The 27,122-nt window shown below is 51.1% G+C and overlaps 1 protein-coding gene across 5 annotated transcripts in view; it reads left to right on the plus strand.

The window, feature by feature from the left end:
- The first annotated feature begins 2,265 nt into the window (after window positions 1-2,265).
- IL1RAP (interleukin 1 receptor accessory protein) overlaps window positions 2,266-27,122 on the plus strand; it is a 102,389-nt gene continuing 77,532 nt past the window's right edge. For 2 of the 5 annotated variants that reach the window (XM_083504144.1, XM_083504140.1), the window contains exons 1-2: window positions 2,487-2,603; window positions 4,790-4,928. The gene's annotated coding sequence lies outside the window, so the exon portion shown is untranslated. The other 3 variants (XM_083504141.1, XM_083504146.1, XM_083504145.1) reach the window with 2 other exon arrangements.

Here is a 27,122-nt window from a genome sequence, read left to right on the forward strand (position 1 = left end):
TGTCTGAAGCAGCACAGGAAAGCAGTCCTGGCACCATTTTGGCTCCCAAACTGACCAAATGTTTTCTCTGCAAGGCCAAAGTCAAATGGAAAAGCCTCCCCATTGTCTTTTCCTTCACAAATCCTTTCTTAAGGGTATGTCTGTGTATGAATAGGGTGAGCTTGTGACCTGGCTTTCAGGAACTAAGTATTCGTCACTACAAAAGACTGGCCAGGCTCCCCAGGGTATCCAATCAAGCAAGCATTAACAGGTAGCCTGCCAGACAGGAGGTAAACAACACACTCAGATTTCTGCTGTAGACCGCCCTTTCTGTGATGTAGGTATGATGTATCGGGGGGGGGGTTGGGCTACACTTCTTCTGTGGTGTATGTATGATGTTTCTGGAGGTGCTCTTGGACTCCAGGGTGGGCAATTTAAAATGTCTATATAAGGGCGGACACACCTTCGTTCTGGGTTCTGGGCAACAGTTCTGGTTCTGGGCAACAGTTCAATAAAGATCAGGCTTACTAGCTGCTTTGCTTCTAAGTATTCTCTGGTTGGTCTCTGTTATTTTCTCCGACTAATGGAAAACCTGCAAAGGACTCTATAAGGGCTCTTGTGTCCCCCATAAGGGAATAAGGGCAGATTTTCGTTTATTACAGTGGTTTCCAGCACCTAGTATCCATAAACATTGCTGCCTCCAACTGCAGAGGCAGAGCAGAGCCATCCTGGCCAGTAGCTGCCAATAGCCCTCTCCTCCTCCATGAATTTGTCCAATCCTCTTTTGAAGCCATCCAGGATGGTGCCCATCACTGCCTCCATGGGTGTAGCCGGGGGGCAAGGGGGGGGGGACAGCTGCCCCACAAATCAATAAAAATCGAAGGTTCTGCCCCCCCCAACAAAATTCCTGGCAATGCCCATGACTACCTCCTGCAGGAAGGAGTTCCATAGTTTAACTTCTTCCTCTTTCTTTGGTGATCCCGGGTAGCCAAGTAAGATTGTCTTCTATAAACACGGTTTTAAAAGTGAGTCCGTAAGTGACTGTGGAGGCCAATTATGGATCCACACATCCTTCCACAGTGGGGACATTGGTTTCCGGACAGGAGTTGATCACAGTGTGCATTTGCCAAGCGTGCCTTCCTCTTAGCACGTTTCTCCCTTGCGTCCTGAGTTTGAGAGTCTTCAAAGTCCACGACACCTTTGGTCAAGGCTGTTCTCCAATAGGAGCGCTCGCAGGCCAGTGTTTCCCAATTGTTGGTATTTAGACTACATTTTGGGACACGGGTGGCGCTGTGGGTTAAACCACAGAGCCTAGGACTTGCAGATCAGAAGGTGGGCGATTCGAATCCCCGCAATGGGGTGAGCTCCCGTTGCTTGGTCCCTGCTCCTGCCAACCTAGCAGTTCGAAAGCACGACAAAGTAGATAAATAGGTACCGCTCCAGCGGGAAGGTCAACGACGTTTCCATGTGCTGCTCTGGTTTCACCAGAAGCGGCTTAGTCCTGCTGGCCACATGACCCGGAAGCTGTACGCTGGCTCCCTCAGCCAATAAAGCAAGATGAGCGCCACAACCCCAGAGTCGGTCACGACTGGACCTAATGGTCAGGGGTCCCTTTACCTTTTTATACTACATTTTAAAGATTTGCCTTGGGACAGTCTTTAAACCTTGACTTTATTTTGCTTGTCCTGAATCTTCCACTTTTCACTGTCCTCGAATGTCCTCAAGTTCTAGTGTTAGGAGACAGGGAGAAAAACTTCTCTCTAAGCACTTTCCCTGTGCTATACCTAACTTTACACATTTCTTTCTGCTGCTGTGGTCAGTCTAGTAGAAACTCCACTTCCAGGCTCCTTGGTTGGGCGTTGATTGACAGCTGCCTCTTAGGACTTCTGGCCTGGGGCTGGGGGGGGGGAGGGCGGCCTTGGGGTGGGCCAAACACTGACCCAAGCTAAGCTTATGTACATAAATAAAAAGCAAATCAAGAGTTAACCAACAATAAGTTTCTGGTCCTGCGCGCCAAGGAGCCGGGTTTAAATGCAGCTCAGTGACAGCTGACGTGCAGCAGATCCCATATACTTACTCCAGAGGAGGCTGACAGCAGCAAAAGGCAAATATTGGAGCGGACAAGACTTTGTACTTAGTAGATCTTTAGATAATTTATTACGGTCAAAGACCAGCTCACTTTGTACTTAGTAACTGGTTTTCGTTTTGTTTTGTTGCAATAAAGTTTGCATTTTAAAAAAAGAAATGCACTTAGCAGGTCGCGCGATCAGAGCCTCCGCGCTGGGCGCATCTGGGAGGCGGATCGCGCCCTCCGGGGGCCAAGGCGGGCCGTGCCGCGCACCTCCCCTTCCCCTCCCGCATCTGGAGCAAGGCGCCGCCCCGGCCTCCGCCTCCCCGGCCGACTGGAGCGCCACCCCGGCCGGGCGCCGCCGCTCCGCCCCGCTCGGCCCCTCCGGCCGCCCGCTGCTTTGCATACCGCTACGTCACCGCCAATCAGCGCGGCGAATGGGGGGCCGAAGGAGGCGCCGCCGCCGCGGAGCGAGCGAGCGAGCGAGGCGGACCGGCCGAGGGAGCCTTTCTCCGTCAGCAGCGCGGCAGCCGCGACGGCGCCCCCGGAGGGCGAGGTGAGCGAGGCCGGGAAGGGCGCGAGGGGGGCGGACGCCGGCTCGGCTGAGGAACCCTTGCCAGGCTCCGGGATTGGGGTGCCTGCGCTGCGCTGCGCGGGGCAAAGCCGGGGCGCTTCGGGTCTTGCCTTTCGACGGCGCGGAGTTCGGGCAGGCGAAGGGGATCCGGACCCGGAGGAGTTAATCCGGAGTAGCCCCGCAGGTTCACACGGGAGGGAGGCAGAGCCCCCCCCCGGGTCGCAGCTCCGGGGCAAAGCGCCTGCCCTCCAAGGTCCCGGGTTCAAATCTCGGTTGCGTCTCCGGAAGGGCGGGGAGAGAGGCGCCTTGCCTGAAATCCCGGAAAGCCGCTGCCGGCCCGTGCAGGCATCACTGAACCAGGCGTAGCACAGGTCGGTTTTTGGCTCCTACGCCGGTGTCAACGCCGAGCGATCCTCGGGAAGGGCTTTGCGTTGCGCAGCGCCCGGAGGCTTCCAGGCATGGCTGGGTGCTGCTTCCGTGGTTCGGTTCGGGGAGAGAGATGCGCTGCTTCGGGTCCCGTCCTACCTCTCCGGGCTGTCGTCTCGCCAAATCGCGCCAGGCTCCAGTTCCGTCCTTGCGCCCTTTGGAACACGTTTATTTTTTCCAAGAAAACCGGATTGCGAGCGCAGGGGCTCCGATCCGGAGAGGGTAACCCCCTTCCCCTCCTCTCCCTCCTACGAGATCGGGATCCGGATCCGATCGTGCTTTGGGGTTTCTGTCTGTTTGGAGAGTCAGAAGGATGCGCCCGGCTCCTGCGCCAACTTGCCGAGAGCCTTCCCCGCCTCCGGTGCTTCCTGCTCGGCGGCTCCGAGCTGGAGCGCCGCGCGCTGGAACAGCCACCCGGAGGATTGGAGGATGGAGGCGGCAGCTGCGCTCGGACGGTCCTTGCTGCTTGGACAGCTACCAGTCTTCCCTTCTCCCCCCACCCCCTTCTCCCAAATGGCCTGGAATAGGAAGGGGAATTAATGTTAACCGAAGGAACGTCAGGCTGCAGGGTCCCATCAAAGACCCTCTCATCAGATGTCAAGGAAATAAACAACTATCTGACTTTTAGAAGACATCTGAAGGCAGCCCTGTTTAGGGAAGTTTTTCCATGTCTGATGTTTTGTTGTATTTTTAATATTTTGTTGGAGGCCGCCCGGAGTTTATACCACATGGGCAGGGTATAAATACATTATATTATATTATTATTATTTATTAAGGCCTGGCTCCTCCAGCATCCTGGTCTGACAGTGGACAGCCAGATGCCCCCCCACCCCCAAGCAGGACTCTAGCGGGACAATAATAATAATAATAATAATAATTAATTTATATTTATAACTCGCCCTTTCCTGTTCAAAAACTGGGTTCAGGGCGGCTAACAACAAATTTAAAACACTTTAAAACACTTAATTATAAAAGCAGCATAAAATACAGTATAAAAACATGAATAACAATAAAATTCAAAAATCAGAAATCAGTTAGATAATCCCCAGGGCTAGCTGGCTGAATTGGTCCTCCTTGGGCCAGCGAGGAGGCCAGGGGAGAATTAACCACAGCTCTTATTTCCTGCACCTGGGGGTCATCTCGCCTGTGAGTCTGACAAGCAGCTTCCTGGGGGCAGTGCAATGTTTTCCAGAACCTAAGTGCTTGCAGGATGAGGCCACAGACTCCTCTAGCCCAGCATCCTGTTCTCAGCCAGATGCCCATGACAAACAGGATCCGAGCACCGCAGCCACTTCCCCCTTCTGGTTTTTCCAGCGACTGGGGCTCAGCAACATTGCTGCCTCTTACCATGGTGGCAGAGCAGAACCACCGTGGGCTGGCAGACATCGATAGCTTCCTCCTCCTTCTCTGTGGATATGTTTCCCTTCCTCCAGCGCAGTGGCGTAGTGTGGGGGGTGCAGGGGGGGGCCGGCCGCACCGGGCGCAACATCTGGGGGTTAGGGTTAGGGTGTGCAAATCCACGGGTTAGGGGGCGCAAATCCACGGGTTAGGGGGCGCAAATTACTTGCCTTGCCCCGGGTGCTGACAACCCACGCTACGCCACTGCTCCAGCGCAGTTTCCATCACTGCCTTCTGCGGAAGCGAGTTCCAGAGTTCCCACTTTTGAAGGCAGGCGCATGTTCTTGTCGTCCGAATCATGCCACATGGGGAAGACTAACGCCCGTTGCTTGCCTTTGCTACAGGGTGGAAGCGGGAGGCCTGTTCAGAAACAGCAGCGAGGCTGCAGATGACCCCCCCCCCTCTGTGGAGGAGCATCTATATCATGCCTTCAAGCCCTTGGAGGGTTTTGTGTTTGTGACCACAAGGATCTCCAGCTGCAAGGTAGGCCAGTGTGATTATTGTCCTGTTACAGGTGTGGGGGGGCAGGTGCTCTGGGGGCAGGAGGGCAGTGGTTTGCTTAAGGATGCTTCCCAAGAGAGATTTGGCCCAGAGGACCTTAATTCCAGCTCCCCTTTCTTAGCTGTGTCTCTGTGCCACCAGCCGCTGGACTCCCGACAGCTTCTGAGAACCAAAATGGCAAACTCTGCAACACATGAGGGACATTGTGGTCCTCCAGGTGTTACTGGACCACAACTGTCATCATCCCTTGAATTTAGCTGCCTGGCTTGGGACTAAAGGGGGGGCAAATAAAAACCCTCCTCCCCACAGCCTTTAGCCTTTCTGGCTTTTCTTAGCCTCTAAAGAACCAGCCACTGTTGCCTGTCTTTGCACCGTGTGTTTTGCCTTGGCATAGATCTTTTAGATTCTGTGGTTTTTTGTCTTTTCCGGCAATGTTTTTACTGTCTCGTCGATCCTCGCGCAGGTTGCCTTGAGTACCTTGTTCATTGCAAAGGTGATTCCTAAGTTTTGAAAACAAACAAACACACACGTTTTTCCAGCTGCCTGTGGAGAGCTTTCCAAGTACCCGTAGGGTAGCGGCTTGAGATCAACAGTGAACATAAGAACTGATCGCGAGTAGAGTCGCTCCTGACTTCATTGGGATTAATTTGCACTTTCCTTCTGAGCAAACACAGAACTTGGTATCGTTTGATGTTTGCTGTCCTGGGTTCGTTTGGGAAGAACGGTAGGATAGAAATTTAATGCATAATAATAAATAACGTCTTGTCCCCTAGAATCAGACTCTCTCTCCCCCACCCCCCTTCCTACATACCTTTCCTCTCCTAGCTTTTCCTGACTGACCTTCATTTGTACATCTTGCAGGCAAGGCCTGTTCCAACTTTTAATTTTTCATACCTAGCAATTTCAGACACGTTAAATGATGCCTGGTTAGGATCACGCGGAACTTGATGTTTCAAAGAGGAGTGGATGTGATAAGGAGATAGATTGCTATCTCCCAACCTAATCAGCCCTCTAATTAGAAACAAAGTCATTTCCCTTCCAAAAACCCGGAAGCCCACTTCTTTTAAAAACTAGCCTCGTGAGCTTCAGAAGCCGAGTAACTCAGACAATTGGGGGTGTGTATGTGTGTGGCACAAGGAAGGGAGACCATCTTCACTGCATTGGGTATCTATGGCTTTTCAGGGTGAGTTTAGTCATTGCTGAATGTGACTCAAGTATTGTGTGGAGGACTCCCTGGTCCTGAATGGGGCAACTGTGTCCCTGAAGGACCAGGTGCACAGCCTGGGAGTCATTCTGGACTCACAGCTGTCCATGGAAGCACAGGTCAGTTCTGTGTCCAGGGCAGCTGTCTCCCAGCTCCATCTGGTACGCGGGATGAGACCCTCCCTGCCTGCAGACTGTGTGGCCAGAGTGGTGCATGCGCTAGTTATCTCCCTCTTGGACTCCAATGCGCTCTATTTGGGGCTACCTTTGAAGGTGACCCGGAAACTACAACTAATCCAGCATGTGGCAGCTAGACTGGGGACTGGGAGCGGCCGCCAAGACCACATGATACCAGTCTTGAAAGACCTACATTGGTTCCCAGTACGTTTCCGAGCACAATTCAAAGTGTTGGTCCTGACCTTGAAAGCCCTAAACAGCCTCGGTCCAGTATAGGAGCATCTCCACCCCCATCGTTCAGCCCGGACACTGAGGTCCAGTGCCGAGGGTCTTCTGGCGGTTCCCTCATTGCAAGCAGTGAGGTTACAGGGAACCAGGCAGAGGGCCTTCTTGGTAGTGGCACCCGCCCTGTGGAACGCCCTCCCACCAGATGTCAAGGAAATAAGCAGCCATCTTATCTTTAAAAGGCATCTGAAGGCAGCCCTGTTTAGGGAAGTTTTTAATGTTTAATAGGTTATTGTATTTTAATATTCTATTGAAAGCCGCCTAGAGTGGCTGGGGAAACCTAGCCAGATGGGCAGGGTATAAATAATAATAATAATAATAATAATAATAATAATAATAATAATAATTATTATTATTATTATTATCATCATCATTATCATCATTATTATTGTTATTATTAATTTATATACTGGCTTTACCCCCGACTGGAATTCAAGGCAGCTTCCACGAATTAAAGCAGCACGGATAAAATACTGGACTACTGCAATGTGCTCTGTGTGGAGCTTCCCTTGTGCTTCATCCAGAGCTTTCAGTTAGTGCAGAATGCTGCAGCGCGATTGCTGACAGGAGGGAGGCCTTGTCAGCAAATGACCCCTGCACTCAGAGTCCTGTGCTGGTTTCTGAATTGCTACTGGGGCGAGTTCAAGGTTTTGCTGTTGGGGTATACAGCCAATATCCCACATGCGTCCACTGCACTGCTTGGATGGGTGGAATTAGCACTGCCACAGCTGCCACGTAATTCCCGTTCCACATCTGTAAGGAACTTGTTCTTTAGTCTGGCAGCCCCTGCCTGTTCTCTGGAACTCCCTGCCCATTGATATCAAGCAGGTGCCTTCGCTGTACTCCTTTTGGCACTGCTAAAAACATTCTTGTTTTGACAAGCCTACCCAAAGGCTTAGAAAGTGGAGGTAATTTTAATTTGTTTACCTTTCTAACATGTGTATGTTTTAAAGTATGATATATATATTTTCTTGGTTTAATTGTTCTGTCCTTTTGTAAACTGCTTTGAGATGTATTGTTTCTTTGAAACAAATGAATGAAATAAATAGCCAGCACTTCAAACTGAGCCCGGAAACAGGTAGCCGGCAAAGCTTTTGCAACAGGAGAGTCATGTGCCCCTTGTAATGAGAGAATGAGCCGGTCTTGCTGCGTACCTTTGCATGGCTTAATAATAGTGCTCTGCATTTTTGGCATTTCGGTTGTGCTGCTTGTGTGCTTGAGGTGCTCTGCGCACAGCTCCCCAGGTTCCAAAGTGATGGTGGTTGGTTTGGGGTGAAAGCAGCCAGAAGTGCACCTTGCGGCTTCTTAGTGGATTCCAACTTACTCTCCCAATGTGTTACCAGCAGATTTGATTTGCGTGGACTTGGCTGGGTCTTGCATTAGCTCTGCCCATGGGGCGTGGCTCTCCCTTGCGGCTCCTCGCTTTGCATGTGAGATTTTTCAGTGTATAAGACTAGGTTTTTCCCCGTTTAAAAAGTCAGTCTAAAAATGGGGGTCGTCTTATACATTGGTAGCGCATAGGGCAGGCGTTTGATTGGTTGCTGCCACAGCTGTTAGTGGCTATTGTGCATGTTATTGGTTGCTGCGTCAACGGGTGGCGTTGATTAGCTGACGCTGCGGCAATTGGGCATGTGATTGGCAGCTGCTTCCAACGAGGGGACAGCCGAGAGGTGGATTTAGGGATGCTCAACAACTCTGTGCCATCTCCCCCCATTTTCCTAAATTTGAGTCCCCCCAAAGAGGGGCGTGTTATACAAGGAATAGTACGGTATATATTTACTGTCTGCTCAGTACCTCTGGATGCGAACGGGATCTGTTCTGGAGCCCCGTTCACATCCTGAGTAGAACGCAACCTGCGACTGTGTGTGCGCAGGTTGTGATTCTCCGCTTCTGCGCATTCGCACGAAGTCATTTGAGCATCTGCGCATGCGCGAGCGGCGAAACTCGGAAGTAACCCATTCCGTTACTTCCGGGTTGCCGCAGAGCGCAACCTGAAAATGCTCAACCTGAAGCATACCGTGGTACCTCGGGTTACATAAGCTTCAGGTTGTACACACTTCAGGTTACAGACTCTGCTAACCCAGAAATAGTGTTTAAGGTTAAGAACTTTGCTTCAGGATGAGAACAGAAATCGTGCTCCGGCGGCGCGGCAGCAGCAGGAGGCCCCATTAGCTAAAGTGGTGCTTCAGGTTAAGAACAGTTTCAGGTTAAGAACGGACCTCCAGAACGAATTAAATACTTAACCTGAGGTACCACTGTATTTAACCCGAGATATGACTGTACTGTCTCCCACTTGATCCATGTGATGAAGAGGACTCTGCCCTAGAAAAGTGAACTATCGAAATAGATTCGTTTGTCTTTAATGTGCCTCGATATGCTTTTTCTCTTGGATTATATATAATCTCATTAGCCTTTACAACAACCCTGTGAAGTGGCCAATGTTATCCTCCTCATTTCAAATTGGGGGACTGAGGCAAAGGTGGCTGAATTAAGACCCTCTGAAGAATTTGCAGTTAGCAATCTGGAGAGCGCTTGACCTACAGCCTTAAGCTGTGGGTGCCTGCCTAGGCATGTAGAATGTGGATGTACATTTTAATTCAGTTTTTGGTTTATTAGTCAAGTTCTGTTTTGAATGATTTAAACAGTTTTAAAGGTTTTTTTGCTGATAATTATATTGTTCTCTTTGTAAACTGCTTTGAGGTGTGTTTTTTAAATCAATAGAGCAGTGTATAAATTCTTTAAAAGAAACAAACATTGTGGAAGTTTGTAACTGGGGGAAATGCAGTGAAACTGGCTGACTGACCGAACCCAAAGGGTGCTCATCAATGGTTCCTCTTCATCCTGGAGAAGAGTGACTAGTGGGGTGCCACAGGGTTCTGTCTTGGGCCCGGTCTTATTCAACATCTTTATCAACGACTTGGATGATGGACTCAATGGCATCCTGATCAAATTTGCAGATGACACCAAACTGGGAGGTGTGGCTAACACCCCAGAGGACAGGATGACACTTCAAAACGACCTTGACAGATTAGAGAACTGGGCCAAAACAAACAAGATGAACTTTAACAGGGAGAAATGTAAAGTATTGCACTTGGGCAAAAAAAAATGAGAGGCACAAATACAAGATGGGTGACACCTGGCTTGAGAGCAGTACATGTGAAAAGGATCTAGGAGTCTTGGTTGACCACAAACTTGACATGAGCCAACAGTGTGACGCGGCAGCTAAAAAAGCCAATGCAATTCTGGGCTGCATCAATAGGAGTATAGCATCTAGATCAAGGGAAGTAATAGTGCCACTGTATTCTGCTCTGGTCAGACCTCACCTGGAGTACTGTGTCCAGTTCTGGGCACCACAGTTCAAGAAGGACACTGACAAACTGGAACGTGTCCAGAGGAGGTCAACCAAAATGGTCAAAGGCCTGGAAACGATGCCTTATGAGGAACGGCTAAGGGAGCTGGGCATGTTTAGCCTGGAGAAGAGGAGGTTAAGGGGTGATATGATAGCCATGTTCCAATATAGAAAAGGATGTCACATAGAGGAGGGAGAAAGGTTGTTTTCTGCTGCTCCAGAGAAGCAGACACGGAGCAATGGATCCAAACTACAAGAAAGAAGATTCCACCTAAACATTAGGAAGAACTTCCTGACAGTAAGAGCTGTTCGACAGTGGAATTTGCTGCCAAGGAGTGTGGTGGAGTCTCCTACTTTGGAGGTCTTTAAGCAGAGGCTTGACAACCATATGTCAGGAGTGCTCTGATGGTGTTTCCTGCTTGGCAGGGGGTTGGACTCGATGGCCCTTGTGGTCTCTTCCAACTCTATGATTCTATGATTCTAAGATTCAGGAAAGATAAATGAAAAGTCCTTCACGCAGTGTGTAGCCTGTGGAACTGTGGAACTCCCTTTGGAACAACCCAGAAGGCTTTAAGATTACTGCAATGCGTTATACAAGGGGCTGCCTCTGAAGACGGTTCTGAAACTTCAGCTGGTGCAGAATTCAACGGCCAGGTTGCTCACCGGAGCAAGACAGTCTGAGCATATTGCACCTATCCTGGTCCGACTGCACTGGCTCCCAATTAGTTTCTAGGCCCAATTCAAAGTGCTGGGTTTGACCTATAAAGTGCTAAACGGCTCAGGACCGCAATACCTCAAGGACTGCCTCTTTCCATATGAACCTACCCACACCCTGAAATCATCTTCTCCTTTGTGTGCCTCCTCCTTGAGAAGTTCAGAGGGTGGCAACACGAGAACGGGGCCTTCTCTGCAGTGGCTCCCTGTCTGTAGAATGCTCTCCCCAGGGAAGTTCACCTGGCGCCTTCGTTATACACCTTTAGGCGTCAGGCAAAAACGTTCCTTTTCAACCAGGCCTTTGCCTTATCTTGATCTACATCCTTGATGTTTTTTAGTTGTTTAGTCGTGCCCGACTCTTCGTGACCCCATGGACCAGAGCACGCCAGGTACTCCTGTCTTCCACTGCCTCCCCCAGTTTGCTCAAACTCAGGCTGGTAGCTTCGAGAACACTGTCCCACAATCTCGTCCTCTGTCCTTGTTCTCCTTGTGCCCTCCATCTTTCCCAGCATCAGGGTCTTTTCCATGGAGTCTTCTGTTCTCATGAGGTGGCCAAAGTCTTGGAGCCTCAGCTTCAGGATCTGTCCTTCCAGTGAGCACTCAGGGCTGATTTCCTTCAGAATGGAGAGGTCTGATCTTCTTGCAGTCCATGGGACTCTCAAGAGTCTCCTCCAGCACCAGAATTCAAAAGCATCCATTCTTCGGCGATCAGCCTTCTTTATGGTCCAGCTCTCACTTCCGTACATCACTACTGGGAAAACCAGAGCTTGAACTATAGGAACCTTTGTTGGCAAGGTATATACCTTTTTAAAAATGCTGACTCTTTGGGGACTTTTTCATTTGGTTGTTGGTTTTTCTTTTGATTTTATGTATTTGATATTTTATGGGAACCATCCTGAGACTTTCGGGTGTAGGGCGGTATAGAAATTAAATAAATAAACTAATAATAAAAGAGACATTCACAAAGGACAAGAGGGCTATCGATGGCTCTTGTGCACGGATCCTGCTTGTGAGTTTCCCGTAATGGGCATCTGGCTGGCCACTGTGAGAACAGGAGGCTGGACCAGAGAGGCCACTGGCCCAATCCGTCAGGGTTCACCTTACGTTCTTATATTAGTACAGTGGACGCTCGGGTCCACGATTCTGCACTTCTGCGCATTTGGAAAGCACAATTTAGTGTTTCTGCGCATGCACAAGCGCCAAAACCCAGAAGTAACCCGTTCCGGTATTTTCGTGTTTTAGTGTGTCCGTAACCCGAAAACGCGCAACCTGAAGCGTCTGTAACCCGAGGTATGGCTGTATACACAGCTAAAAGCTTCCGAAGAACTGCTGTGCTTGCCTAATATTTCTTTGCAGTCGGCATCCATCCCCCTATATGCTCTCGGCATCCATTCATTGTTACTAAAGAATGAATGAAGCGGCAGGTTTTATGCAGGGAAAAACAAAGGACTGGGAGATATTCGCTGGCTGAGGGCCATCCAAGTGGAGGAGGCAGGAAGACAAGGCTCTGGCACAGTTTAGGCGAAAGGCGAGTCCCATCCTTCAGAAACATTCATTCTAAATTTAGAGTGGGTCAGGCAGCGGAGAGGCAACTGGAACAAGCGATTGTGTACGAGAGAAGAAGCAGCTCCGGGCTCTCATTGAGCATAAATCCAGCCTGACAAAAGCAGCCCATTCAGAAACGCTGTCGTTACTAAGCAATATACCTGATTCTTTGAAAGAGGGCAGAGGGAGAGAAATGAACTCATCCACCATGCACATAAAAAATAACTCCCGAGAGGGTGAGTTTGTTACTATTGGGCCGGTAGGTGTACAAATTCATGAGCTGCAAATTCCGGGTTGCATTTTGAGCAGTATCTCTTGCCTCTATGTTGGGTTCAGGGTTGTATTAGGGTGTCTCTGTGGTCTAAACCACAGAAAGGGTCAGTCAGTTTTATTGCACATAGCCAAAGGCTGCTGCAATGTACACAGAACCATTCAACAGTCTAAACCACTGAGCCTCTTGGGCTTGCCGATCAGTAGGTCGGCGGTTCGAATCCCTGTGTCGGGGTGAGCTCCCGTTGCTCGGTCCCAGCTCCTGCCAACCTAGTAGTTTGAAAGCACACCAGTGCAAGTAGATAAATAGGTACCGCTGTAGCAGGAAGGTAAAAGGTGTTTCTGTATGCTCTGACTTCCGTCACAGTGCCCCGTTGCACCAGAAGCAGTTTAGTCCTAGTCCTGGCATTTGTTGTGTACATAAGCTTCAAAGTTTCCTTTCCTTTTTTTGTTTATTTTATATTTTGCAATGTTTTTCTCAATATTTAGTAGTTTTTCCATGTTTAGATATTTTTCTTCGGTAAAGCGAAATTACCTAGATTACCTATTGATTTAAAATACAAAAATAAGCAAAAGTTTTTTTTAAAAAAATGGATGTTTTATAAACCCAGGAGAAGAATTTTGAGCACTGTACAAAAATTTAAAGCATTCCTTTCTTTTATTTTGTAATTTACTGTGGAAAACGCTCAAAATATCACCACTGTTGTAGCTAACAGTAGGAATTGATAGCTGAGCAAAGAACCATAATTTGGATTATAAGATTCTTATTTTAATAAAAATTCCTTAAACACTGGAAAAAAAAGAAGAAGAAGCAGTTTAGTCCTGCTGGCCACATGACCCGGAAAGCTGTCTGTGGATAAATGCCGGGTCCCTCAGCCTGAAAGCGAGATGAGTGCCACAACCCCATAGTTGCTTTTAACTGGACTTAACCGTCCAGGGGTCCTTCACCTTTACCTTTACCTAGATTTATTTTTCATTTCCATATGCTAGGAAGCAAACTTCTTCTTGCAGCACAGAATTAAACTATGGAACTGCCTGCCACAGGAGTCAGTGGTGGCCATCAACTTTGGAGGGCTTTAAAAGAGGACAAATTAGTGGAGGAGAGCGTCATCAGTGGCTCCTAGTCAGGATGGCTTGGCTCTCCCCCCAACTGGCCATGGTCCTGAACACCAGTTTCTGGAAACCCCAGGAGGGGAGAGGGCTCTTGTGGAATTCCCATAACAGCATCTGTTGGGCTACTGTGAGAACAGGATTCTGGATTCTGTGGTGTCCCCTTGGGTCTGACATAGCAGACTCTTCTTAAGTTCTTATGGGGTCTCCCTCCCCACTTTTGTCTTATCTGGTTTGGGTGTCTGTTGCTTAATGTGAATATGTGAATTTTATGTGCTGTGGCTACAAAGCATGGAGCCACATGGATCCTCAGGATTTTTGCATTGGGCCACCCCAAATTCACCATCAGATCACATAGCATGTCCATGGCTACAGCCTGCACCAAAAAAACCACGCATCCACAGTTTCCTGGGGCCACAGTGGCGCAAAAACATGGTTACAAAGCACAGATCCACATGGATTCTCAGGATTTTTGCATTGGGCTACCCCAAACTCACTATCAAATCACATGTCTGTGGCCAGAGCATGAACCACAAAAATCATACATCCACTGTTTTATTCGGAATATTTTTTTTCTTGTTTTCCTCCTCTAAAAACTAGGTGTGCATCTTATGGAGCAAAAAATACGATAATTGATGCCCACGCATACAGATATATGGAAGGGGAGGCTTAAATAGTCACATTTTCCCTTATGTTGCAGTTTGAAAAAAGCGAATGTAAAGATTGCATAATATAATAATACAAGCAATCCCAATACTTTCATCTTGGAATGGTTGATCCTATCGCAAACTACTTAAACAAGTACCGTACGTTTGAACATTGCTGCCTCTTGCACACATTCTGATTTATTTGGGGAGAAGTGGAGGTTTATTTTGGGGGAGGGTGGTTGTTGTTGTTTATTCTGCATTTTTATGCAGCCCAAAACTTCACGTGTGCCTGAGCATCCCTGACTCTGAAGCAACCCTTATGTGCACAATTATTATGCTGAGCAGAGATGTTTTGATGTTAACGGGTGGCAACAGACGCCTCTCTGAACAGTCCTCTTTCATTTCCCTTCTATCTCCCAGCTATGTTTACTGGAACCCCGAGACAACTGATGAATTCCAGCTTGCGGAGAGAAATACGGTTAGAGTTTTGGAGCATAACTTCTTTGGGATGATAGGTATTCAGGCATGGAAGAAGCTATAAATTCAGTGGACTGCTACAGTTAATGAAGGGGGGGGGGGATACTTCATTCTTTCTCCTGCTCCTCCCTTTCAGTGTCTTCTTTCTTCAAATATTCTTCCTTCCTGCGAAAGTTCTGTTTTGTTTTGACCTGAGATTTCAGACCTTGCTTTCCATGACCTTCTCTTTCTTACCTTAATTCCTTCTTGTTGTTGCTGTTTTTAAATCTCAGACCTGCTACTGTTAGGCTGACTTGCACCTGGAAGTGCTATTCAGTTCCTGTACCAGGTCTTCCTGCGAAGGCTCAGTGCTGTGATTATTTATCATCCTTGCCGAAGGCAATCTGCAGGTCCTCGTCACACCCATTTATAGTCGCACCCGTATCTTTGAGAGCCCAGGGAGAGTTTGCTTATTATCGAGTCTTGTCCCAGAAAAGAAGCCGTTGCAAACTCCAGTTTGTGAGTGTCGGTCCTTGGACAGTCACCTTCCAACAGGTCACTTTAGGCCACTACTCCAAACTCAGCCTCTTTTGGCCACATTTGAGAGCCGGTTAGAGTTTCTTAACCCCACCAGTTTGGTTGATTACCTGAGACTGAAAAACAGGGGGGTTGCTGAGCGCTTGCCAGACCAGAAGCGATGGCCGGCGGTGGTCTTCCAGACCGGTGGGGTGCCCATTTGTACAAAGTGTATTTTTGGCTCTCTTTCTGTCCAGGTACAGGCTCTGCCATCTGTTGCCTGGGGAGAACGGCCCCTGCGCTCCATCCTCTGATTTGTGCAGCCGGTCTGTTTTGGCCCCTGTGCCCCAAACCGAATCCAAAGTATGAGCTCATGCCTCTTCCACTTGACTGTCCTCTACTGTCCCTCCTGTGTCTTGCTGCGGCTTTGCGTCCGGCCTGTGGAGATGGCAAGTAGGCAGGGAGGTCAGGCAGGCAGCAGGAGGAGGCTGCCTTGAAGGCTGAACCAGGAGAAGAAGTTTCATCGTAGGTGTGCATTGCAAGCTGCCAGCCTGCAGTCCTAGGAAGACAAGAAGTTCTCTTCTACCGAGTCAGACCACAGTGGGGACATTGGTTTCTGGGCAGGAGTTGATCACGGTCTGGATTTGCCAAGCGTGCCTTCCTCTTAGCACGTTTCTCCCTTGCGTCCTGAGTTTGAGAGTCTTCAAAGCCCATGACACCTTTGGTCAAGGCTGTTCTCCAGTTGGAGCGCTCGCAGGCCAGTGCTTCCCAGTTGTCGGTGTTTGTACTACTTTTTTAAAAAATTTCCTTGAGAGAGTCTTTGAACCCCTTTTGTTGACCAACAGCATTACGCTTTCCTTTTTTAAAGTTTGGAATAGAGTAGTTGCTTTGGAAGACAATCATCAGGCATCCGCACAACATGACCAGTTCAATGAAGTTGATGTTGAAGAATTATTGCTTCAACACGGGTGATCTTTGCTTCTTCCAGGACACTGGTATTAGTTTGCCTGTCTTCCCAAGTGATGTGTAAAATTTTCGGAGACCCCGTTGATGGAATCTTTCGAGGAGTTGGAGGTGGCATATATAAATGGTCCATGTTTCACAAGCATACATGTTAAAACCCTGTTTATGGAAGATAATCTTACTTGGCTACGAGTGATTGCCAAAGAAGAAGAATACCTAAGAGCTTTCCCAGTGGTTTTGCCAAGGCTTGCTTCCTTCCTTCCTTCCTTCCTTCCTTCCTTCCTTCCTTCCTTCCTTCCTTTTATTTGAAGGCCCCTTTTCCACACATGCAAAAATCCGGATTAAAGCCTTTTACAACAAAGAAAGCAGGCCTTATTAGAAAAACTAACCAATAAACTGAAACTGACACGGGGACAAATAGAAGATGACGGCTTCACCCCGGTATGGTTCCCCTTTATCACATACACAGCCCAACAAGACAACGACAAGAATCTGCCGACTGTATGAATCAATCTGGCTAACCTGATTCAAACACACACACACACACCCCCTGCTCACACACAAAAACAAATATCACTACAGCCAATCAAAGACAACTAGCCACCCCCTAAACCAGGGGTCTGCAACCTTTAAGACAAAAAGAGCCACTTGGACCCGTTTCCAAAAAAAACAACAACTGGGAGCTGCAAAACCATTGCGACATTTAAAGCATGCGCGCCGCTGCCCTCCGATCTGACAGCGGGCGGGAAGGTGACGTTGGGGCGGTGCGTGCTTTAGTCACAGCCAGTACCCACAGCCAGTGGGGAGTGTCGGGGCGCACAATGCGCCTCCTCCCCTCGCTAGTATCTGCCCCGGAGCCGCGGCAAAGGTGTAAAAGAGCCGCATGCGGCTCCGGAGCCGCGGGTTGCAGACCCCTGCCCTAAACCAACCCCAACCTCTCTCACCACCAAGGAAATAAAACAAGTGAATAGTAAGAGAACCCACACAAGTGATGCTGAAACGAAACCCCATACATACACTAAGTAGGAGAATAGAAGTTTTCCCACCCAATCCCACCCCACTCACTATTCCCCCCTCCACCTCTTTCCCCCTTTTCTTCCTAATGTAACACTAATGTTTCACAACAAATGCAGCTGATCTGTAGAAAACACAACTTGAAAAAAGAGACAATGCACGTATTTTTGTAAACCAAGAAATCTTTAATAAAAATATTATTATTTTTTAAAAGCAGGAGTGCACTTCAGAACCTAGCATTGCAAAAGCAATTTCATAACAACACAGCAAAACAGCTCAATAGCAAACATGATAACATGCAAAAAAGCAACATTTCTGTATGTTAAATAGAGCAAGACTGCATAAGCAAAATCCGGCAACCATAGCAAAAACAGCAAGGGAGTTTGACGGTTTCCCTCTGGTCCTGGAACCGCCCCCCCCCCCCCATGATGTGCCTCCATCACTAGTTGTCACTTAGTTACTTTACTGAGGAGACGCAAAGAGTGAGCAAGAGAGCAGATCCATGCGCAGGCATATGCGCTCCCACAGCCTGGGTCTCGAATTGGGAAGTGATGTGGAATTTCTGCAAAACACATTATCAGTGGGGCTGGACTGGAAAAACTGGTAAGATCTAGTTACAGATAGGTAGCCGTGTTGGTCTGCCATAGTCAAAATAAAAAAAAATCCTTCCAGTAGCACCTTTAAGACCAACTAAGTTAGTTCTTGGTATGAGCTTTCGTGTGCATGCACACTTCTTCAGATACCAAGAAGTGTGCTTGCACATGAAAGCTCATACCAAGAACTAACTTAGTTGGTCTTAAAGGTGCTACTGGAAGGATTTTTTTTTATTTTGGTAAGATCTAGTTCAGGAGGAACCTTACAGCTGAACATTAAACTTGAAAACAGCTCCATGCAAAGTACAAGAAGGGTTCTGTTACATACAGTGGGACTGGGGAGAGGAAATCCTGTTGAAATTTGCACCCAGCAGTAACCTTTGAGTTCCTGTCGAACCGAGAGCGATGTGCACAGACCCAGTTTTCTTTGGTTTTACTCATGTAAAAAGTTACTGTTCAGGGCTGGAGTTGTCCAGGCTTTCTGTAAACCTTTGCAGGACCAATGACGCAGCAAGCTATACTATGAATCCCATCAATTTTCCACTGTATTTCCATTTAGAATGGCGTCCTTAGAGAGACCATTATCAGACAGAGCATTGCGTTTCTGAAAGGTAGGAAATGAATCCCATCCACTCTCGTGGCCGCAGTATTATTTTGCACGATTGCCTCGTGACTCACACAGGGGCCCTGAAGTCCTGGACTTTGATTAAGACACTTCCTGCAGTTTTTAATCTGGGTTTGATCATTTACAAATCCAATGAAAGTGTGTGTGTGTGTGTGTGTGTGTGTGTGTGTGTGAAGAATCCCTGCAAAGACATAGCTGTCAACCGTCCCTTATTCGGCGGGAAAGTCCCTTATCCCAGCGCCGTGTCCCGCTGCTGTCCCTTATTGATGATGTCCCTTAAATTTCCCGGGTTTCAAATGAAGCAGCTCCTCTCCCTCCCTCCCTGCCGGCCAGGGAGGAGGGAGGCTCCAACTGTGTTGCTTGGCTGCGTTGCTCACCCAATAAGGAGTCTAAGAACGACTGGGGGGTGGAGCTTGCATGCCTTGCGCCAATCAAATCGGCCGCGTTGCCTGGGGACTCGCCTTTGCTCAGCGCTTCCCAGCGGAGAGGAGACGGTGGTTTTCCTTGCTGCATCCCCCTTTGCCGGGTTGCTGCGCTGTGGGAACCACCGCTTGAGGCTTCGTTTGGCTGCTAGCTGGGCTTTCTGCCTTTGGCTCAGAGGGGCTCAGAAGTTGAACATACCTGTGCTCTGAAATTCCCTTATTTTGGCTGCTGATCCCTTATTTTTGAGGCTGCTGGTCCCTTATTTTCAAATCTGTAAGTTGACAGCTATGTGTAAAGACCAGTCATAGCTGACTTAGTATTTTGGAGCGCAGTCCTTCTCCACGCTGTCTTCTACAGAGAAACAAGGCAGGGGTTGAACACAAGAGTATCTATTTTCTGCACAGCAATAAACTGCATTTACTGTATGTCTCGTGCCAAGGCTTTTTCCACCTCTTCAGCTGGCAGCGGACATTGCTTATCCTACGGTAGCTGCTAAATCAATTACCTTAAAACAAACTGGGATTTCAACCCTCTCCATCAAGGGGGACAGAGGAGTTCTCCATTCTGCAAGACACTTGCTTAAACTGCAGAGTTTAAGATCACATTGACATTGCAACGGTTCGTGCCATGGTTTGGCAGCTCTGGTGGAAATCCGCAGAATCTTGGAATTGCACAATTGGAATGGGCTGCCCCCCAAAGTTCATCTATTCTAACCCCCTGCAATGCAGAAATCGCAGCTAAATTTAGAACCAGAATTGGATCTGTCATGAAGGAAGGTGGCATGGCTGCTTCAGCAATGGAGGGGAGGCAATGTGAAGGGTTGGAGAGCAGGAGCTGAGCAGATCTCTCCAAGGGATCTTTTATATATATATAACAATTTCAACATGACAAATTATCAAAACATTATTCCCCCCCTTCCACCTCCCATGTGCTGGCCCCGGGGGTAAGGTACCGTGAATGTAGCAGAGTCCACACGAAGCGGGGCGAGGTCCGATGCAGAGAGACGGGCGGGGAACAGGAACGCTGGAACAGAAGGCTGAGCAGGTAACAGGAACACCGGATGGTCGGGAACAGGAGGCCGAGCAGGAAACAGGAGTACTGGATAGTCAGGAACATGAAGCCAAGCAGGGATCAGGAGTACCGGTTAGTCAGGAACAGGAGGCCGAGCAAGGATCAGGATCACAGGAAGGTCCGAAGCCAACAACGACGTTGCTCCCGCAACCCGGGGCCGGGATGAGTGGGCTTTTATCCTCTTCTAAGGTCAGGGGCGGTCCCGACCCCCAGGAGCCCCGCCTACCTTGGCCTTAAGGCGAGCACTCCTCCTGGGGGCAACTAGTTCCCTTCGCCTCTCTGCCCTAAGCCTCTGCAGATCAGGAGAGGCCGAAGGGTTACTGGGCCCTGGAGGAGGCTCACCTGTGGCCACTGAGTCATCAGGCTCCTCTGGGGCCAGGAGGACTTCACCTGGGGCCAGCTCCTGCTGCACTGCCACAGGTGCAAGCTCTTCAGCCTCTAGGCCTTGCCCCAGTTCAGCCGGCCCTGGGGGCGGGGACTCCTGTGCAGGCTGGGATTCCTCTGTTTCATCCTCCGAATCGGAATCCCAGGCCATCACACCATCCCCCCTCCCAGGCCCCCCCGTCAACCGAGGGTCCGGACCCGGCTTGCCGGGGTACGTCGCATGGAACTCTCGGAGGCAGGCAGGTGCGTGGACGTTGGCCGCTGGTTCCCAGGAACGGTCCTCCGGTCCGTACCCCTTCCAGTCAATGAGATACTGTAGCTTTCCCCTGCGGTATTGGGAGTCCAGGATGCGTTCCACCTCGTACTCAGGCTCTCCCCGAACCAACACTGGCTGCGGTTGTGGACGGTTCGGGTGGAACTCGTCGGGTGGGGCCACAGGACTCAAAAGGGACCTGTGGAAGACTGGGTGAACCTTCAGGGTTGCGGGTAACCGGAGACGGAATGCCACAGGAGAGACTTGGTCCACGATAGGGAACGGGCCGGTGAAGCGGGCGTCCAACTTCCGCGAAGGTCGAGAGGGGTGGAGATGGCGAGTAGAGAGCCAAACCAGGTCACCGACGCGAAGTTCCGGCCCCACCTGGCGGTGGCGGTCGGCCTGGGCTTTGTACGCTTCCTTGGCCTGGTGCAGTTGCTCCACCAAAAGCTGTTGCTGGGACTGGAGCTCTTGAAGCCACTCCGTCACTGCCGGGACCACGGATGCCGGCAGCACCTCTGGAAACAGCCGTGGATGATAACCATAGCTGGCCTGGAACGGGGTCTGCTGGGTGGACGCATTCACCGCGTTGTTATAGGCGAACTCCGCCAATGCCAGGTGGTCGACCCAGTCATCCTGCTGGTAGCTGCAGTAACACCGGAGGTACTGCTCTAGCACAGCGTTCGCCCGTTCCGTCTGGCCATCGGTCTGTGGGTGGTAGGCTGACGAGAGGCAGACCTCTGTCCCGAGGGTCTGGTGTAATGTTCGCCAGAACCGGGATGTGAACTGAACGCCCCGGTCGGACACCACGCGCTCAGGTAGTCCATGCAGGCGGAAGACATGCTGAAGGTACAGCTGCGCAGTTTCCTTGGCTGTGGGTACAGATGGACAGGGAGCGCAGTGTACCATCTTGGTGAAATGGTCGGAGAAAACCAGAAGGCAGGTACAGCCACGAGACGAGGGTAATTCCACTATAAAGTCCAACGAAACCGTGTGCCAAGGGCGCGGTGGAACTGGCAATGGCTGAAGTAGGCCGGGGGGTCGCCCGGTAGGACCCTTGGCGCGACGGCAGACATCACAACCAGCAACGTAGCGAGCCACGTCAGCCTTCAGGCGGGGCCACCAAAACTCCCGACTGACCAAATGGGTGGTCCGATACCGTCCAAAGTGCCCTGCTGCTGGGGCATCATGGGCCATCCGGAGAACCTCCAGCCGTAGTGGCCCTGGCGGGACGTACAGACGACCGTGGTGCAGCAGCAGGCCCTGATGCAGGACCAGCCCCGGATATTGTGGACTGGACCCTTCAGCCAGCTCCCGGAGACGATCCTGGGCCCAAGCGTCGACCCGCTGCTGTTCCCGCACCCGAACCTGCAGTGGCTGCGCCTCCTGGGTGGCCACGAATGCAGCCGGAGGTAGAATCGTGGTGGGTTCTGCTTGCTGTACCGTGTCTGCGTTGTCTTCAGGTTTCCGGGACAGAGCATCCGCCTTCTGATTCTGAGAGCTAGGGATGTAGCGGATCCGAAACTGGAACCGGGAAAAGAACAACGCCCACCGGATCTGTCTTTGGTTCAGCTTGCGGGTGGTCTGGAGGTACTCCAGGTTCCGGTGGTCGGTTCTCACCTCCACCGGATGTCGTGCCCCCTCAAGATGGTGGCGCCAGACCTCGAAGGCTACCTTGATAGCCAGTAGTTCCCGCTCCCACACAGTATAGTTACGCTCCGCTGGGAGGAGCTGGCGGGAATAGAAGGCGCAGGGTAAAAGTGGCGCTTCCGGTCCGTGCTGCTGAGACAAGACGGCACCGAGAGCCGTACTGGAGGCGTCAGTCTCTACCACAAAGGGTCGAGAAGGATCCGGATGCTGCAAGATTGGCGCTCTCTGGAAACAGGCCTTCAACCCTTGAAACGCCTCCTCCGCCTCCTTGTCCCAGGAAAACGGCGTCTTGGGGCGCAGTAGTCGGGTCAACGGGGTGGTGCGGTGAGCATAGTCCGCAATGAAGGTTCGGTAATAGTTGGCGAACCCCAGGAAACGCTGTAGGTCCTTGCGGTTCCGAGGTGCCGCCCATTCTCGAACCGCTGCCACCTTCCCAGGATCCATCTGCACCCCACCTGGTGAGAGTCGGTGACCCAGGAAGTCCACTGACCGCTGATGAAACTCGCACTTGCTGAGCTTTGCATACAGACGATGCTCGCGCAAGCGCTGCAGCACGGTCCGGACATGGCCTTCGTGGCACGCCGGGTCACGGGAGTAAACCAGAATGTCATCCAAGTACACCACCACATACTTGTCTAGCAAGTCCTGGAACACGTGGTTGATGTACCGTTGGAACACAGCAGGCGCGTTGCACAAACCAAAGGGCATAACCAGGTATTCGAACTGTCCGTACCGGGTCCCAAATGCGGTCTTCCACTCATCCCCGGCGCGGATCCGAATCAAATTGTAGGCACCCCGGAGGTCTAGCTTGGTGAACACCTGCGCCCCTTGCACCCGCTCCAGTAACTCCGAAATAAGGGGCAAAGGGTACCGGTCCGGGATGGTGATTTTGTTCAGGGCCCGGTAATCATGGCAAAGGCGGAGCTCTCCACATTTCTTTTTAACAAAGAGCACTGGCGCAGCAGTGGGCGAGGTAGAAGGCCTAATGAACCCACGCTCCAGGTTCTTGCGCAAGAAGTCCTGTAAAGCCTCGCGCTCTGGCTCGGTTAACGAGTATAAGCGACTCACCGGTAGAGGCGCTCCGGGCTGGAGGTCTATGCCGCAGTCAAAGGACCGATGCGGCGGTAGCTGGTCTGCCCCCCGTTCCTCAAACACGTCGTGATAGTCCCGGTATTCAGCGGGGAGCGTTGCAGCAACCTCCTCAGTGGGCGCAGCTGCTAGCATCTCAGTCTCAGCCGGAGAACTGGGGTCCGGGAAGTGTACAGTCCGTTTGACCCAGTCAATCCGCACATTGTGAGCCTCCAGCCAGTCCATCCCAAGCACCAGGGGGAACCGGGGCATGGAGGCAATATCCAGAGTTCGCATCTCACGGTGCTGCTGGAGGCACAGGACCAGGGGCTGGGTCTCCTGAGTGACGGCACCCGAACGCAGGGGCCGTCCGTCGATTGCCTCCACCTGCACCGGTTCTGGCTTGTTCCGCAGTGGCACCCGATGCTGGGCAGCAAAAGCAGCGTCCATATAAGAGCGGGTTGCGCCCGAATCCACCAGCGCATGGGTAAGAATCCATGGCCCTCCTGGAGGGTATAGATGTACCGGAACCATAAGGTGTTGTAATTCAATTGGTGTGGCCCCATTCTGTGCTGTTTGGGACCCCCGGTAGCCAGGGCCATTAGCTACTGGGGTTTGGTGGTTTCCCTGCGGCTGGTGTTTCTCAGGACAGGACCTTGCATAGTGTCCGCTTCCGCCACAATAGAGACAAAGATTCCCCTCCCGACGCCGCGACTTCTCTGCGGGGGAGAGGCGTGGCCGCACTGCCCCAAGCTGCATAGGTTCCTCCAATGACTTAGCTGGGCCCGTGGGGCTGCTGGTCGACACTGGGGCCAAGAACTGGAGGTGCCGGCGGTCCCGAGCCTGACGCCGGTCCTCTAGCCGATCGTCAATCTGTAGACTCCATTGGATAAGGGTGTCTAGTGTGGTGGGGCGTTCCATCGTGGCCAGCTGGTCCAGTATCTCATCTGAAAGTCCCTCGAGATACTGGTCCCGGAGAGCCGAGTCGTTCCAGGTCAAGTCCTGTGCCAGCAGCCGGAATTCTGTGGTGTATGCGGCCACCGTGGACTTGCCCTGTCTCAACCGCCGAATCGCCCGGTTGGCTTGACTCCCTTTCTGGGGGTTGCCGAACGCGGCCTCCAAACGATTGCAAAACCCCGTATAGTCTGCCAGCAAGGGGGAGTCTTGCCTGAGTAGCGGCAACGCCCACTTGGCCGCCTGGTCCTTTAACAAACTAATCAAAAAGTGCACCTTGGTGCGGTCGTCAGGAAAGTTCCGGGCTCGCCCCTGAATATACAGCTTGGCCTGGGCCAGGAACATAGGAAAGCTGGCCGGGGCTCCATCAAATTTCTCAGGCAAAGCCACTGGGTACTTGCCAGGAGTCGGGGCGTCGGCCCCAGGAGCCGGTAGGGCTTCTAAGCGTTGCTGAAGTGCCACGACCGCGTCACTGAGCTGCTGCACGGTGTGAGTTAAGGCCTGGTTCTCCTGGGCCAAAGTCACCAGTGCAGCCGCCTGGTCCTCCATGGCCCCTGGCTCTTCCCGAACGCACCCCTACGAAGGGGGAGTGCGGGTGTGGCGGGAGCAAACTGTGCTGGCCCCGGGGGTAAGGTACCGTGAATGTAGCAGAGTCCACACGAAGCGGGGCGAGGTCCGATGCAGAGAGACGGGCGGGGAACAGGAACGCTGGAACAGAAGGCTGAGCAGGTAACAGGAACACCGGATGGTCGGGAACAGGAGGCCGAGCAGGAAACAGGAGTACTGGATAGTCAGGAACATGAAGCCAAGCAGGGATCAGGAGTACCGGTTAGTCAGGAACAGGAGGCCGAGCAAGGATCAGGATCACAGGAAGGTCCGAAGCCAACAACGACGTTGCTCCCGCAACCCGGGGCCGGGATGAGTGGGCTTTTATCCTCTTCTAAGGTCAGGGGCGGTCCCGACCCCCAGGAGCCCCGCCTACCTTGGCCTTAAGGCGAGCACTCCTCCTGGGGGCAACTAGTTCCCTTCGCCTCTCTGCCCTAAGCCTCTGCAGATCAGGAGAGGCCGAAGGGTTACTGGGCCCTGGAGGAGGCTCACCTGTGGCCACTGAGTCATCAGGCTCCTCTGGGGCCAGGAGGACTTCACCTGGGGCCAGCTCCTGCTGCACTGCCACAGGTGCAAGCTCTTCAGCCTCTAGGCCTTGCCCCAGTTCAGCCGGCCCTGGGGGCGGGGACTCCTGTGCAGGCTGGGATTCCTCTGTTTCATCCTCCGAATCGGAATCCCAGGCCATCACATCCCACCTCCCCGACAAGCCCTCCCTCCCCCCCCCCCAAGACTCAGATCATCTCTCTGATTTCTCAACTCATGTTGTTCTCTGCATACAGTGGTACCTCGGGTTACATATGCTTCAGGTTACATACGCTTCAGGCTACAGACTCTGCTAACCCAGAAATAGTGCTTCAGGTTAAGAACTTTGCTTCAGGATGAGAACAGAAATCGTGCTCCGGCGGCGCGGCAGCAGCAGGAGGCCGCATTAGCTAAAGTGGTGCTTCAGGTTAAGAACAGTTTCAGGTTAAGAACGGACCTCTGGAATGAATTAAGTACTTAACCCAAGGTACCACTGTACATCCTTGTATTATCTATCTACTATGTTAAAGGTAAAGGTAAAGGGACCCCAGTTGTGGCCGACTCTGGGGTTGTGGCGCTCATTTCACTTTATTGGCCAAGGGAGCCGGCATACAGCTTCCGGGTCATGTGGCCAGCAGGACTAAGCCACTTCTGGTGAACCAGAGCAGCGCAGAGAAACGCTGGTTACCTTCCCGCTGGAGCAGTACCTATTGATCTACTTGCACTTTGACGTGCTTTCAAACTGCTAGGTGGGCAGGAGCAGGGACCGAGCAACGGGAGCTCACCCCGTCGCGGGGATTCGAACTGCCGACCTTCTGATCAGCAAGCCCTAGGCCCTGTGGTTTAACCCACAGCGCCACCCGCGTCCCTCTACTGTGTTAACCCTCACTAAATTTGTGTATGTTTATTCAAAACCTGCCAAGGTCCAGTTCATTTTGTCGTCTTTTTGAGTAATTTGTAAAAAGTTCCCATTCTTCTTTAAAGTCGCAGTTGTTCTTATCTCGCAGTTTTATGTCAGTTTCGCCAGTTCTGCATAGTTCATCAGTTTCTCCAAGGGATCTTAATCCACTGGGAAGTTCTCCCGCAAAAGGAGGGAGCCAACTTGTTTTCTGCTGCTTCAAAGGGTAGGACCAATTATTAAACTGACAAGAAAGGATTCCGGCTGAACGTTCAGAAGGGCTTTCCGATAGCAAGAACTGTTCGACAGCAGAACAGACTCCCTTGGAGGATGGTGGATTCTCCTGAACTGGAAGTTTTTAAAGAGAGTTTGGAGGGTCATTTGGATCGGGCTAGATACCCCTTCCAACACCATAATTGCGTGTTTCTACCTCCCTGCTGTGAAAAGCTTCACCTACATTCTGAAGTTCAAGCTCCAGTTAGAAGGTCAAGAGGCAAGCCAGGCTGGCTTCTGGTCAGTTGGCAACCTTAGTATGGTCTCTCTCCCCCCCCCCCCGCCCTTCTGACAACCATCACAGAAAGGGGCCAAATGCCCCAGCCAAAATGGCAGATGTAATTGCATTGGGGAATTTGTTCCGATTGGCTGCCGCTACCACCATGTGACCAGGCTACCCCGTGTCCTTGCCTGCTCTCCTTGAGGAAATTAGCAGTTTCTCCTAAGTGAAAAGCTTTGGAATCTGCCCAAAATATGCTCTGATTTATTACTTGGAGAGTCTTTTCCGAGAGAAGGGCGATCGCTCAGACGTTTCTCTGTCCCCATGGCTTGCAAGAAATTAGGGAGGATATTCATCACGTGGAATTTAATGAACCACAGTTAATGA

This window comes from Podarcis liolepis (genome assembly GCF_965112155.1).
Source record: "Podarcis liolepis genome assembly, chromosome: 5".
Lineage (NCBI taxonomy): Eukaryota > Metazoa > Chordata > Lepidosauria > Squamata > Lacertidae > Podarcis > Podarcis liolepis.